The 15,183-nt window shown below is 34.2% G+C and overlaps 1 non-coding gene across 1 annotated transcript; it reads left to right on the forward strand.

Moving 5' to 3' along the window:
* Positions 1–5,881: 5,881 nt before the first annotated feature.
* On the forward strand, positions 5,882–5,988 carry LOC112424835 (U6 spliceosomal RNA). The gene has a single exon (XR_003015775.1). It is a non-coding gene; the product is annotated as a U6 spliceosomal RNA (small nuclear RNA).
* The last annotated feature ends 9,195 nt before the right edge of the window (positions 5,989–15,183 follow it).

Genomic DNA, 15,183 nt, shown 5'->3' on the forward strand with positions numbered 1-15,183 from the left:
TCAAATGCAGAAATTAATAATAATATCTGCAAAGCACAACAAAGTGAAGCAAAATAAAATGAGGCATACCTGTATACATAGAAGACAAAGTTCTATTGTGGAGCTTAATTAAGGCATGAACAGACAGATAATTAACAATTAACAGATAATTATACAAGATAATTTCCATTGAGATACATGTTTTGAAGAAAAAAGCAAGATACGGTGAAGATGACTTCAGATAGGATGACCAAGGAGGCTCCAATGAGGAGGAAACATTTAATCTACATATGAATGACAAGAAGTCTATGCCAAGAAAATCTTGGAGAATGTCTGTACAAAGTTCATAGGGAAAGAAGGGGCTTGGCAATTCCAAAAAAAAAAAAAGAAGAAGGAAGGAAGAAGGAAGGAAGAAGGAGAAGAAGAAGGAGAAGAAGAAGGAGAAGAAAGAAGAAAGAAGAAAGAAGAAAGAAAGAAGAAAGAAGAAAGAAGAAAGAAGAAAGAAGAAAGAAGAAAGAAGAAAGAAGAAAGAAGAAGAAGAAGAAGAAGAAGAAGAAGAAGAAGAAGAAGAAGAAGAAGAAGAAGAAGAAGAAGAAGAAGAAGAAGGCGGCTAGTATTGCAGCACAGTGAAGGAAAGAAAATGGCTACCAGATGAAGTCAGAGAAGTAAATAGAGACTGCTTAATGTAGGACCGTGTGATAAATACGTGGTAGATTCTGAATTTCCCTCTCAGGACAGTGGGAATCCATGGTATAGTTTTAAGTGAGAGAAGAGCAGAAATGAATCTGAATTCAAAAGAAGAGTGGATTAAAATAGGTGGGGAATAATCTTAGAAAAATATATCTTAAAATATTATTGCCATAAGAAAGCTGAGAGCTAATAGTGGCAATGCAGATGGAGGAAAGTAGACAGTTTGGGGGCATATCTTATAGGCTGAGCATTTAGAATTTAACGTTGTATTAGGTTTCTATCCTGATGCATTTTGCAGACAGTTCTGAAAGAAGAAGCTCAATGACCTTTCATATTTTTTGTTGATTTTTCTCATGTTTTGCATTTTTATAATTTTCAGATGTTTACAATTTTATTTCAACACTTTAAGAGAACATATTTCATTTGAATGTGGGGACACATGTTGACGGAGGAAAGTACATGCTGTGGAGAGAAAAATGTTCTTCCTTTATTTTTTATATCATACTATCATCTTAAATTGAAATCCCAAAGACTAAGACATATTTGAGTACTGTTATTTATACACTGACATATAGTTTTTAAATCTTTATAAACTCCACAAATACTTATTTAATTCTAATAAATATTCTACAATGTGCCAAATGGACAAAACCATGAAGGTAAGTACTACAGTTAGGGAATGTGTGAAAAAAATAATAAATAAATGAATATTAACTGTTTGAAAACAATTACAAATTATGTTAATGGCACAAGACTAAACACTAGCCATTTCATATGTAGCAGATTAGGAATAGCCTGTCATTTCTTGTCTGAGAAATTATATGAAACTCCAGCATTCATCATACTCCTGTCTAATACCTTTGAAGGCCTGAGCAGAATCCATATTTCCAAGTGCATTCAATTTGTTCTGAGATCACTTTTGATTTAAGCCTTCAGTTTAAATTTGTGTCATAGTCTGAGAGAATGCAGTTTTCAAATATAAGGATTGAAAAATCATCATATATAGTCCAGGCTTTCTAACTGCTATTTGGTACTATCATGGATCATGCAATGTTTTAATAGGCACACAACACTCTGCCATTCTTTACCTGTGAACCCATGGAAAAGCCACTGAACTTCTCTAAATCCCTGCTTCCTCATATAAAAAATGAAAACGTGATATATGAGGTTTATTTCAATTCCAAGGTGTTACAATTTCCTCCATAACATTGTACTAGATTTGGAAATACTTCCCAGAACTTATAACTAGGTTGTCATAATTATATCACATATTTAACTGGTATAAACTTCCTTCTACTCATTTGATGTTACTTTATGAGATTCCACTACAAACAACTCATCTAGAATAGAGTCTGCTGGTAATGAAAATGAACCAAACAGATAATTTGGCTAGCATGTAGTCAAGATCGTCAATTAACCTAGCCAGAAAAGAAGGGGAATATAAGTTTCAAGTCACTTACCACATATCAACTCTGGCAGATGTGTGGTAGTTGTGGAGAGTGACTCTGAAGCGCCTGTGTTCATTGGGAAAGTGTTGTGATGCTATTTCTGGCATGTGTGTAGAATGAAAAAAGTTATTATGCATGCAGATATTCACCATCCTCATGCAAAATCTAACCATTTTTCAGTTCCTCCGCACCAGAGAACTGTGATGCCAACCTAAATGACCTGGGCCCTCTTTCCAAATGGAAGGGGCCAAAGAACCATCATCCTTATAGCTCATATTGGAGGTATTCAAATGCAGGAATTAATAAATAGTGGTATATGCACACTGATGAATTACCCCAATACTTAGGAAATATATCTCTGCTCGCAGTCTTTTCACATTGTGTAGATTATATCTCTGGAAACAAGGTAAGCCGGAATACATTATAGTCTTTTCAACAGTTGTAACAAAACTAACTGAAATCTTAAAATATTCTAACGAGGAGGTATGGGTGATAAACTCTGTAAGTAAAGACAATACACTATGCAACATATATATATATATATATATATATATATATATATATATGTTGCGGATTGTTCTCAGACGTTAAACAGTTGGTGGGCAAATTTGCAAAGATGATATTAATGGCTCTAGTATTAAGTAAGGATTAGTGGTTTTTATCCTTAAATTTGTTATTATTTTTACATCCAAACGTATGGTAATGAACTAAAATAAACAAAAATATCCATTATTGTAAGGTTCTGAATAGCAGTAGGTATTTTTTCAGATGTTCCAGTTGTGTGTAGTAACATTTGTGTACAGGAACCAGACATAAATGAAAGCTAGAAATATAGTCTGTTGCTTTCATCACTGTATTATCAGTACATAGTAACCTGGCTCATTTTAGATAATTTATATGTGTGAGAGACAAGCAAATAAATCAATAAGTACAATATGACTTTATTTTTCACTTATTAAAAATATTTATTGAACTTCAACTACAACATACACTTTATTCATATTGGCAATACAAAAATGAATAAAAGTTACATCCTCCTGAATTTCTCAATAAATTACAAACAGAAAAACACACACAAAAATCAGTAATAGTTTAATTAGATCCCATTTGTCAATTTTGGCTTTTGCTGCCGTTGCTTTTGGTGTTTTAGACATGAAGTCTTTGCCCATGCCTATGTCCTGAATGGTACTACCTAGGTTTTCCTCTAGGGTTTTTATGGTATTAGGTCTAACATTTAAGTCTCTAATCCATCTTGAATTAATTTTCGTATAAGGAGTAAGGAAAGGATCCAGTTTCAGCTTTCTACTTATGGCTAGCCAATTTTCCCAGCACCATTTATTAAATAGGGAATCCTTTCCTCATTTCTTTTTTCTCTCAGGTTTGTCAAAGATCAGATGGCTGTAGATGTGTGGTATTATTTCTGAGAACTCTGTTCTGTTCCATTGGTCTATATCTCTGTTTTGGTACCAGTACCATGCTGTTTTGCTTACTGTAGCCTTATAGTATAGTTTGAAGTCAGGTAGCATGATGCCTCCAGCTTTGTTCTTTTGACTTAGGATTGTCTTGGAGATGCGGGCTCTTTTTTGGTTCCATATGAACTTTAAAGCAGTTTTTTCCAATTCTGTGAAGAAACTCATTGGTAGCTTGATGGGGATGGCATTGAATCTATAAATTACCTTGGGCAGTATGGCCATTTTCACGATATTGATTCTTCCTATCCATGAGCATGGTATGTTCTTCCATTTGTTTGTGTCCTCTTTTATTTCACTGAGCAGTGGTTTGTAGTTCTCTTTGAAGAGGTCCTTTACATCCCTTGTAAGTTGGATTCCTAGGTATTTGATTCTCTTTGAAGCAATTGTGAATGGAAGTTCATTCCTGATTTGGCTCTCTGTTTGTCTGTTACTGGTGTATAAGAATGCTTGTGATTTTTGCACATTAATTTTGTATCCTGAGACTTTGCTGAAGTTGCTTATCAGCTTAAGGAGATTTTGGGCTGAGACAATGGGGTTTTCTAAATATACAATCATGTCATCTGCAAACAGGGACAATTTGACTTCTTCTTTTCCTAACTGAATACCCTTGATTTCTTTCTCTTGCCTGATTGCCCTAGCCAGAACTTCCAACACTATGTTGAATAGGAGTGGTGAGAGAGGGCATCCCTGTCTTGTGCCAGTTTTCAAAGGGAATTTTTCCAGTTTTTGCCCATTCAGTATGATATTGGCTGTGGGTTTGTCATAAATAACTCTTATTATTTTGAGGTACGTTCCATTCTTAGCAAACTATCACAAGATCAGAAAACCAAACACCACATGTTCTCACTCATAGGTGGGAACTGAACAATGAGATCACCTGGACTCGGGAAGGGGGACATCACACACCGGGGTCTATCATGGGGAGGGGGGAGGGGGGAGGGATTGCATTGGGAGTTATACCTGATGTAAATGACGAGTTGTTGGGTGCTGACGAGTTGATGGGTGCAGCACAGCAACATGGCACAAGTATACATATGTAACAAACCTGCACGTTATGCACATGTACCCTAGAACTTAAAGTATAATAATAATAATAATAATAATAATAATAATAATAAATCAGTAATAAGTACACAAATTCTATGTTTATCAATAATAACTAAAGTAAATAAAAATGAAGAAAGTTATTGGTTAGAAAATACAGGATAGGTGACGGTTACTGTATTTTAAATAGAATAGTCAAGATAATTCTCTCTGATAAGGTCATATTTGAGTAGAGCCCTGAAGAAGATGAGAAAAGCAAAGTGACCACAGAGATCTATATGTGGCAATTTTCCTTTTTTGTTTATTTTTATTTTCTCAGTATTGTACAATGAATGTGTATCATTTTCCAATAGAAGAAAACAGTATGATTAAAACATTTGAAAAGATACAACTAAATTTTCTTCCTATTGAATACAAAACAATCACAATTCCTTAGTCTAACATTTAATGTTCTCTACAATTTAATTTCAAGCTGTCTTCATAGGGTGACTCCAATAATTCCATTTTTGCTAAGTGAAATATTTACAAATCCCCACATAGATACATACTTCAAAACCTTTGGTTTTTTTCCCACTTATTTGCCTCAAATACCTTTCCATCCTTATATAGACTTCCCTATAGCAATTTTAAGACCTAGCTAAAATTAAACATCTAAATAGAATCATTTTTGTCCTCTGCAATTAATATTTTATTTCTCCAGCTTTTACTCTTTGTGTTATAATTATTTCTGTACTTATTCATTTTTTTACACTATAACATACTTAAGATAGATGTCATGCCTATTCCATCCTTGTATTCTCTATAACACCTACAATGTTCTTACGGTTGCTTTTTTTTTTTCAATAAAATACCTATGAATGAATAATCAGGCAATTGTCAAATATTAGATACCTTACAAATTCTCAAAATGTTAGTCACAATTTGTATGCATGCAATGTTTTTCAAAAAACTTACATTTCTGTGTAAGAAAAGTTGTTTTTAATGTCAACAGTAAATAAATATAAATGTCATTTATTGAAACCTGCCATTTTTAAATAGTTAACCCACTTGTTATCACAAAACATTTTTTATAGTCTACTTCTTTTAAGTTTTACATTCTGCTATTTCAATGATAGAAATTATTTTCCTCTAATACATTGGGAATATCCAAATCTAGATTTTTAAAAAAGATTTTCCAACTAAGAACAAGTTTCAAGGCACTTTCATCCTTTGTTACTCTGACCCTTTATCCCTCAGAATGGAATAGCTGTGCTCGTTTGGCAGCACCTATACTAAAATTGTGAATGACACAGAGAAAATTAGCATGGCCCCTGAACAAGAATAGCACACAAATTCATGAAGCATTTCATATTTTTCAACAGAGTAAGAAACAACTCACAGAATGAGGGAAAATGTTCACAAACCTTGCATCCAACAAAGGCCTACTATAAAGAGTCTTTAAGGAACTTAAACAAGCAAAACAACAACAAAAACAACAAAAATCATTGAAAACTGGACAAGGCCAACATGAACAGACACATCTCAAAAGAAGACATACAAGTAGACAACAGACATGAAAAAATGCTCAAAATCACTAATTATCAGAGAAATGCAAATCAAAGCCACAGTGAGATACCATCTCATACCGTTCACAATGCTTGTTATTAAAAAGACATAAAATAATTGATGCTGGTGAGGCTATAGAAAAAAGGAATTCTTATACACTATTGGGGGGAATGTAAATTAGTTCAGGCACTGTGGAAAGAAGTTGAGAGAAATCTCAAAGAATTCAAACAAACTAGCATTTGACCCAGTTATCCCATTGCTGGGTACATACCCAAAGGAAAACAGATTGTTGTATAAAAAAAGACACAAGCATTTGTAAGTTTATTGAAGCACTTTTCACAATAGCAAAGACATGGAATTAACCTGGGTGCCCACCAACGGTAGATTGAATAAAGAAAATATGATAAATATATACCATGGAATACTACACAGCCATTAAAAATGTGAAATAATATCTTTTCAAGCAATGTGGATGTAGCTATAGGTCATTATCCTAAGAGAATTGACACAGAAACAGAAAACCAAATACCACATGTTCTCATTTATAAGCAGGAGCTAAACACTGGATATGTATTAACATAAAGATAGGAACAATGGATACTGAGGACTGCTAAAAGTGGGAAGAAGAGGAGGAAGGCAAAGGTGAAAAACTACCTTTAGAATTGTATGTTCATTGATGCATACCCCAAACCCCAGCGTCATTTAATATACCCATGTGACAAGCCTGCACAAGCACCCTTTGAGTCTAAAATTAAAATTAAAATTGTTTATAAAAATAGAGCAGTTCACCTCAAAAATATATGATCATTTGCTCTGGAGAATGCAAAATTACAGTATAAATGTGATGCAATCTTTCTAAAGCAATAATTTGGATCTGGGAAAATAATAAAAGGCATTGACATAGCTGGACTGTTAAAATGGTTGTTTTTTTCATGTGAAAAGAAAAATATCCAGAATACATTTCCTATAGACCAATCTTATATTGATTTTGAGATATGATGCAATTTGGGAAATTTAGTAAATTATTTTAATTTGGAAACCAGAATGTTGATGTGGTAAATTCCTTCAAAATATGCAAAGCAATTAACACCCATGGAAAAAATATAATTTAATAATATCTACCATTATTTAAATGGACACAAATATGTAAGGCATATGCTAAGTTCTTTAGATGTATCATATAATATAATCCTTGTCACATCACAGCAAGTTATAGAGTGGTATTATTATCACTGCTTACAGAAAAGGATATTGAGGGACAACAGAAGTACTTGAGTGCTTGTCAAAGCCAATGTTTGTTTTTTTCTTAACTTTTATTTTTGGTGCAAGGGTACATGTTCAAGATCGTTATATAGGTAAAGTTGTGTCATGGGTGTTTGCTGTACAGATTATTTTGTCATCCATGTACTAGGCCTAGTACTCATTAATTTTTCTGATTCTTTCCCTCCTCCCACCCTCTTCCCTCAAGTAAAATCCAATGTCTGTTGTTCCCATTTGTGTGTCCATGTGTTCTGATCATTTAGCTACAACTTGTAAGTGAGAACATGCAGTGTTTGATCTTCTGTTTCTCCCTTAGTTTACTAAGAATAATGGCCTCCAACTCCATCCATGTTCCCAGAAAATACATGATCTCATTTTCTTTTATGGCTGCATAGTATTCTGTGGTATACAGGTGCCACATTTTCTTTATCCAATCTGTCATTGATAGGCGTTTAGGTTGATTCCATATCTTTGCTATTGTGAAAAGTGCTGCAATGAATATTCACATACATGTGTCTTTACAGTAAAATAAATTATATTCCTTTGGGTATATACCCAGTAATGGTAGTGCTAGATCGAATGGAAGTTCTGGCTGTTTGAGGAATCACCACATTGTTTTTGACAATAGTTGAACAAATTTACACTCTCATTGACAGTGTATAAACATTCCCTTTTCTCTACAACCTCACCAGCATCTTTTATTTTTTGTTATTTTAACAATAGCCATTATGCTGATGTGAGATGGTATCACATTGTGGTTTTTATTTGAATCTCTCTGATGATTAGTGATTTTTTAAAATATTTTTTTAATAATAGCCATCCTGACTCAAAGTCCATGTTCTTAACTTCAATGAGGCACTGTTTTTATAACAGGCAAGAAGGCTTTGCATGTGAAGGCATAAATTTATTGCTCACACAGAAGGGGAAGGTAGAATGTGGGGCTTTTTTCAAAGTCCCAGATGTTCACAGAAAAAGTGTTTTGGAAAATAAGCCTGGCACATACTAACAATATATTTTTCTTTTATTAATATTGCTTTTTAAATGACTTATAAAATTGTTAAACTTTCCTAGCAAATTTGTGTCTCATTAATTTAGAGATAGTTCCATAGTTTAAAAATACATATTTTAATTTTTTAAATTCAGGTATTCCACAATAGGAAAAAAAACTCTGAAATGTCTATTATGCTTTTTATTATCATTTATCATTTCTTCAGTTTTAAATGCTGTAACATTTAAATTACAGTTTAAACTATAATTATGGATCCAAAGTTACATGCAGATTATTTGAATCATAAGAATGGTCAAAAGAATTGAACATATTAATGACAGAATTTCAAAATATTGCCGGGCGTGGTGGCTCACGCCTGTAATCCCAGCACTTTGGGAGGCCGAGACGGGCGGATCACGAGGTCAGAAGATCGAGACTATCCTGGCTAACACGGTGAAACCCCGTCTCTACTAAAAATACAAAAAAAAATTAGCCGGGCGCAGTGGCAGGCGCCTGTAGTCCCAGCTACACGAGAGGCTGAGGCAGGAGAATGGCATGAACCCGGGAGGCGGAGCTTGCAGTGAGTGCAGATCGGGCCACTGCACTCCAGCCTGGGTGGCACAGCAAGACTCCACCTCAAAAAAAGAAAAGAATTTCAAAATATCTATAAACCCATCTGGAATTATAACAAGCTTGGCAGTTGGTAAGGATTTCCTCAACAAATTTGACATTGAAGAATATTACATTATACTGTCATCAAACTATCAAATCAGTTTCAGTTTATAAGTAGTTGGAATCAATACAAAATTCTGAGAAGTAGATGGAAGTTTGAATAAGATGACTCCTAATATTGTAAATGATACCAAGCTTGGGAGACTCTTCAAAGAACTCCTAAGCAATGGTTATATAGAACTGAACCACCTCCTAAAAAAAGGCCTTTAAAAATTCACCACTGTCACTTAGAGGTAAGACAACACAATTTTGAAAATTAAAAAAGCACCATTTTTAATATTAGGAACACTATAATGAAAAACACAGTAAAACCTACATTTAAAGAAAAATGACTTCTGACTTTCTCTTCCAGTTATATTCTCTGTTCACGCCTGCCACTTAGTTAGTAGCTGACTATAGGTTTTTTCCCTCTTCCACCAACAATGACCAATCTCATGACTAGGCTCTGACGTTACGCAAGCTGGAACTCCTTCTTTGTTTCTTAAATAATTTATCCATAATAACAACCGGAATGTGTAGCAATAAAACACAATTTCTGGTTGGTTTATCAGCCATGTATAATTGCCACCATTAGAAAGCTCAAATATCCCTTTCCTCGATGCAGGAGCATGAAGAGTTCCCAAGAGTGCTTACTGTTCAAAAATGTAAATCATATGGATTATGGAATCACTGGGTAGAAAAATCCAACAACAACAACAAAAAAAGAATAAAATTTAAAAAGCAATGTCAGGTAGCTTCCACTGTAGAAGTAAAGTGGGAATGCACCACAGCCAAAATGATTATTCATAAATAGTGAAACATACCAGCCGATCACACAATGTCCTTTAATAAAAGAAAACTTCAGCTGAATTATGTTAAAGGAGTTTAACTGAGCAATGAACGGTTTGCGAATTGGGCAGCCTCCTAAGCCAGAGTAGGCTCACAGACTCCAGGACAGTCACGTGGAAGAAGAAAAGTTATGGACAGAAAAAGAAAAACGATGTACAGAAAACGGAAATGAGGTACAGAAACAGTTAGATTGGTTACAGTTCGATATTGCCTCATTTGAACATGGTTTGAACAATTGGCGGCATATGATTGGCCATAATTCGGTTATTGGTACAATTGTAGGCTACAGTCTGGTTGCACCTCCGCTTGTCATATTTCATGATATACAGAGAAACCTTTAGGCCAAACTTAGATAAGTAAGGAAGAGCTTTAGGCTAAACATCATTTAACAATTTCCACCTTTTCATCATCTTCTTAATTTCGAAAGACTGACCAAAACTTTAGTTTTTGATGTGACTATCTCCACTGGCCTTGAAACCCACTTGGAAACAGTGTAACAGTGGGTTTTGCAACGTTGGAACAAGAACTGAGTGGAAGGTACCTCCTTATGCTGCCATGTCCTGTTTATAGGAGAAAAACAAAACCAGATCCATTCCAGGATCTATGTGTTTCCTTAAGTCTTTGTTGGATTATATCACACTTAACATGAGTGACTCTATTTTGGTTTGGTCTGGTCTGTTATGGCCTAGTGCATGAGCTCAGTCCAAAACAATGGCTTCCCATAATTTTGTTCAAAAAATATTTCCTTTTTTGATCAGGTTATCACTTAGGTTAGACTTTGACCAAAACTTACAACTGTAGCGCCACTCTTGGTTACCATTATTTTGGGTTTCCAGCCTCAGCATGTCATTCATAGGTTATGATGTCCTTAAGGCCACACATGTCTTTCAGCTTTTTTCCTAACAGTTGAAGATAGGTCATTTGACATTCTAGAGAAGGCTGCATGCAAACATTTAAAACTTTTGAGAGAATACAGTGCACCAGAGAGACTACTAATATGACTATCAGGAGAATAATAACAAGAGCTTGGAGTATGCTTTTTACCCAGGGTTCCCATAAACAAAACCAACTAAAATAAATGATCAAATAAAGAGCTAGATAAAGAATCTACTCACTTACTTAAGCAGTTTCTTCATTAATCCCCTACAACTGAATCTCTATAATACCAGATGTTTTCTCCATAGGCCACAAGTTCCAGCAGCTGCACAGATACTTCTGTTTAGCCAGTATGTAATCTAGAACAATTATTTAGCATAACTTTTACAAGAAAATTTAAAGTCGTTGTGAAACCATAGCCTTTACAGTCAAATCTGCTATAGAGTCTCTCATGAGAGATACATTTCTAATAATTGTCTCTTTTACTCCAAACCATGAAAAAAGGTCCTAAAAAATGATGCCCTTCTAGGATAGTGAAGGTCTCCTGCCAACGTTCTCTTTAACCCATGATATGGGTTAAGAAGAGTAACTAATGTTCTATTTCTGACTGATTATGAGGCAACGTACATACCATTACAATTTTTTCATTATACTGGGTCTTCATCTTTTATCTGTCAACATACAAGGTTATCCATTTATAAGGCTGGCAGCAAAATCCTTCACAAATAAAAGTATACCCCATAAGTGCACACAACAGACCTCCTTTTCACTTCTATTGTTTATAGAGGAATAAGCAAGTGAAAAAAATATTTAAAGATAACAGTCTCATGATAGTAGATAAGTCTTGATCCATGATCTTGGAAAAAGCGGTTTACATCAAGGATGCCATCTTCCTCTGGGGAGAAACTTCCCTGGTTAGCTTCACTTTAAGAGTTCCAATGGGTGTACAGTTTCAAGAGTGTGGAGGGACCCTTCTCACTTGTGAGATTATGAAGCCTAGCTTCAAGTCGTGAAGTTTTTTTGCAGTGTGGATGGTAAGGGAAGTCTTTCTCTGATGTTCTCAGAAGATCCAAGCTTCAGGTTCCAGACTGCAAAGGGTTTGATTGTTCTCAGTCAGTGAACTATAAAAAGCTTTCTTTATGTGGTGAACACACACCGTGGCATAATAATATACTGTTATAACATCAGTGTTCTTGGATGGAAAAGCATTTATACCACCAGAAAATATATATTGAAAATGACAATCAAATGAAACCCTCCCTATAAATGTTTAAATGTCCCATCTGGTAGCCAAATGTACCTGAAATTTTGATTGTCTTCCCAGGAATATGTGTTTGAGAAACTAAATATTTGTTGCAAATGATTTTAGTAATTGAGAAGTCACCACACCAATATATATTTAATTGGGATCATTTTATTTTTTTCATAATGGTTATGGAATGCAGAACTAAGAAAGGACAAGGCAGCCATCCTGGTTCTCCATGAGTCCATGCTTAACATTGGACTTATGCCCTCTTGAACACCAGTTGTTTCTCCAATTTAGGTGTGTAGCACTGATAACTAATGAGTTATAATAGATAATTTGACTTAAACTATGGAGTTCATTCAAAAGGTACATCTAAATAATTTCAATATTGATTGATTTGACATGGAAATCTGGCAAAGTATTTTCTTGGTCTTCAATTAATTTTTCTACTTGGGTTAGCAGTTTTATAAACCAGTCAGTCTTTTCTTTAAAGTTCCAGGAATTCTTACCCAGTCCAAATGATATGATTCTAAAGTTATCAAAAACTTTTATTTGAGAGTGCTTTTCAGGATCTTTTCCATCCTTTCATGAACCTCCTAAAAGACGGCATATTCTAAAATTGTGCATGCTTGTGAAGTTTTCAGAAACTGCATCAGCATTAAGCAATTAACTGTGGAATGACTTTAAGTAGTCATAAAGACATAATTGATAAGGAAATTTGGTTATTTCTGTGGTCTTCAATAACTTAACATAATAACCATAGTTATGATTTATAGGATATCCATAGACATTAGAATTTTAGAAATCTCATATAATTTTGGGATATATATTAACATCATTCACTAAAATATAACCAGAATAAGGTTAAAGATTATTTTTTATTTTGATGATTCCTACGTAACTTAACATGTCAAATAATTATGTTTACCTCTCTTTTGGATGCTTCAGGGGTCTTTCGTAGCAACTCAAAGTTAGAGATTTTAAAACACTTAATTTTGAAGCTGAAATTTCATTTTGGGAAGCCTGTCAAATGTGTTAAAAGTTTACAATGCTTCATATAATAAAATAGAATTCGAGGTCAACGTAAGTCATTCATTTAGTCAAAATGATAACTCAAAATCTTAAGAAAGGCAAAAACCTTTCCTCATTGATAGAGGGAAGACTTAGCTTTCCAAAACATCTGTCTCTTGTCTTTACCTTCTTTTTCCTGTAGTTTATTGAAAAGACAAACAAAAATATTTTGTTATTCTTTAATATCACATGAAAATCTTATTCAAGATATAAAGCCAAATCTTACCCTTGCATTAGTGTACTATTAATGTTGTCCCATTTTTTAATAAAACCTTACAGAATAATCTATCAAATCTTAATCAGTTTGCCCATAAGGTGAGATTCTCATAAACATTGTACAACCCTTTACAAACTTTTGCTAAGGAGCATATCAGTGTTGCAAGAAAACCCTGTTATGCTTTTATTCCAAAGTTAAATTTATGGGGAAAAAATGAGCAATACTTTTTAAAATTTAGCCAATATGTTCATACACAGAATCTCTTTTACAATTAATTTTTCATGAACCTTACACAATCTGCACAAACATTTAGCTTTATCCTATCTAATTTAAAATAATTATTTAACCCTCTAACCTAGGCAAAAATTTATATTCACATGCCTTCTTATAATCTTTTAGTAAAATAATATTTTAGTTTCCTTACACACCTTGCATGTAAAACTGTTTCTTTTGTAGTTTCAAGTACATGTTACACTGTTAACTCTTAGCAACTTTTGGTGAAAAATCTGGTTAGTAAGGTAATTTAATTGTGTACTAGGTTTAGAGCCTAGAACATCAGACTGAAGTGCTGATAAGGTCTGACTCTTTCCAGTATAGTTAGGGGGATGGCTAATTTCACATGTTCCCAGGTCTAACCTAATATTTGACCTGCCTAATTTAGACTAAATGTCTTTATTTTACCAATAATCTTTAAAACTCTTTATTTCCTAACAATGATCTCACATGAACTAAAAAGCATTAGTTGTATTTTTCTAATAAAAGATTTGATTTTTCTTTAAGCCAATTAATTACAACTGCTTTGTATAAATATTACACACAACACATACATAACTACACAGATAGACAGAGGAAGATCCAGTATTGTAGAATTTTTCATTTGCCATTTATTAACTTTCTTAATTGGATTATTGGCTTCAGGGTGGAGATCTTCAAGAAACAGGGCCAGGAAAGCATATGGTTTCTAGGGCCTAATAAACAGGCACAACTGGAAAGCAAAAACAGATCCCCCAAATTAAGGGCCCCATTTTTATATCATCTCCTGGATCCCCCAAAAAGAAGGAAATGCTATGGGAGGAGACAGTGCAAAACTTTTACCATTCATTTCATTGCTAAGCAACCCAAACCCAATCAGCCCATCCTGTGACTAGCCCATCCCCCATGATAGGCTTATCTCAGTGGGGATAGGGACATTTCCATACTTTTTGGATGGCCGAGAGCATGCTTTTCTGATCCAAATGTGCAATTAGTCAAAAACTGCCATTTGCCATCCCTAAAAGTATAATTAGGCTAAGATTTTGAGAGGGATCTCTCTGCTTTCAATTCCTGGTGTTTCATGAGGAAAACAGAGGTTATTTTCTAAAACAAGGTCTATGGCACCTCATCTTTTTTCCTAAAGACTCCCAAGCTGTTAGAAATTCTTTTATGTCCTCTCAGGTGTTCATCAAGAGTGGCGAGATGAAATGGAGAAAAACAATTCAGTTAGCTCAGAAGACCAAACATTTTTACCAGAAAAACAAATTCAAGAAGAGAAAAAACATAAAGGCCTTTCAGATTCATGTACAGCTTGGATATCCATTAAGTGTACCTTTAACCATAGTGCTCTTTTTAAAAAATATCCATCTAAATTTCCTATTACCCTACTTTAGCCAGCCAAACAGTCAATATTTCTGACTTTTAAATCTTACCTAAAGTAACCTCTTCAGGTGAAACCAACAAGCATTAACTAAGGTTATAACTCAACCACAAGTGAATGAGGTATTTTCAAACAGGTGGTTAGCAGTTTTTAC

Source organism: Macaca nemestrina, chromosome 6 (genome assembly GCF_043159975.1).
Source record: "Macaca nemestrina isolate mMacNem1 chromosome 6, mMacNem.hap1, whole genome shotgun sequence".
In the NCBI taxonomy this organism is placed as follows: domain Eukaryota; kingdom Metazoa; phylum Chordata; class Mammalia; order Primates; family Cercopithecidae; genus Macaca; species Macaca nemestrina.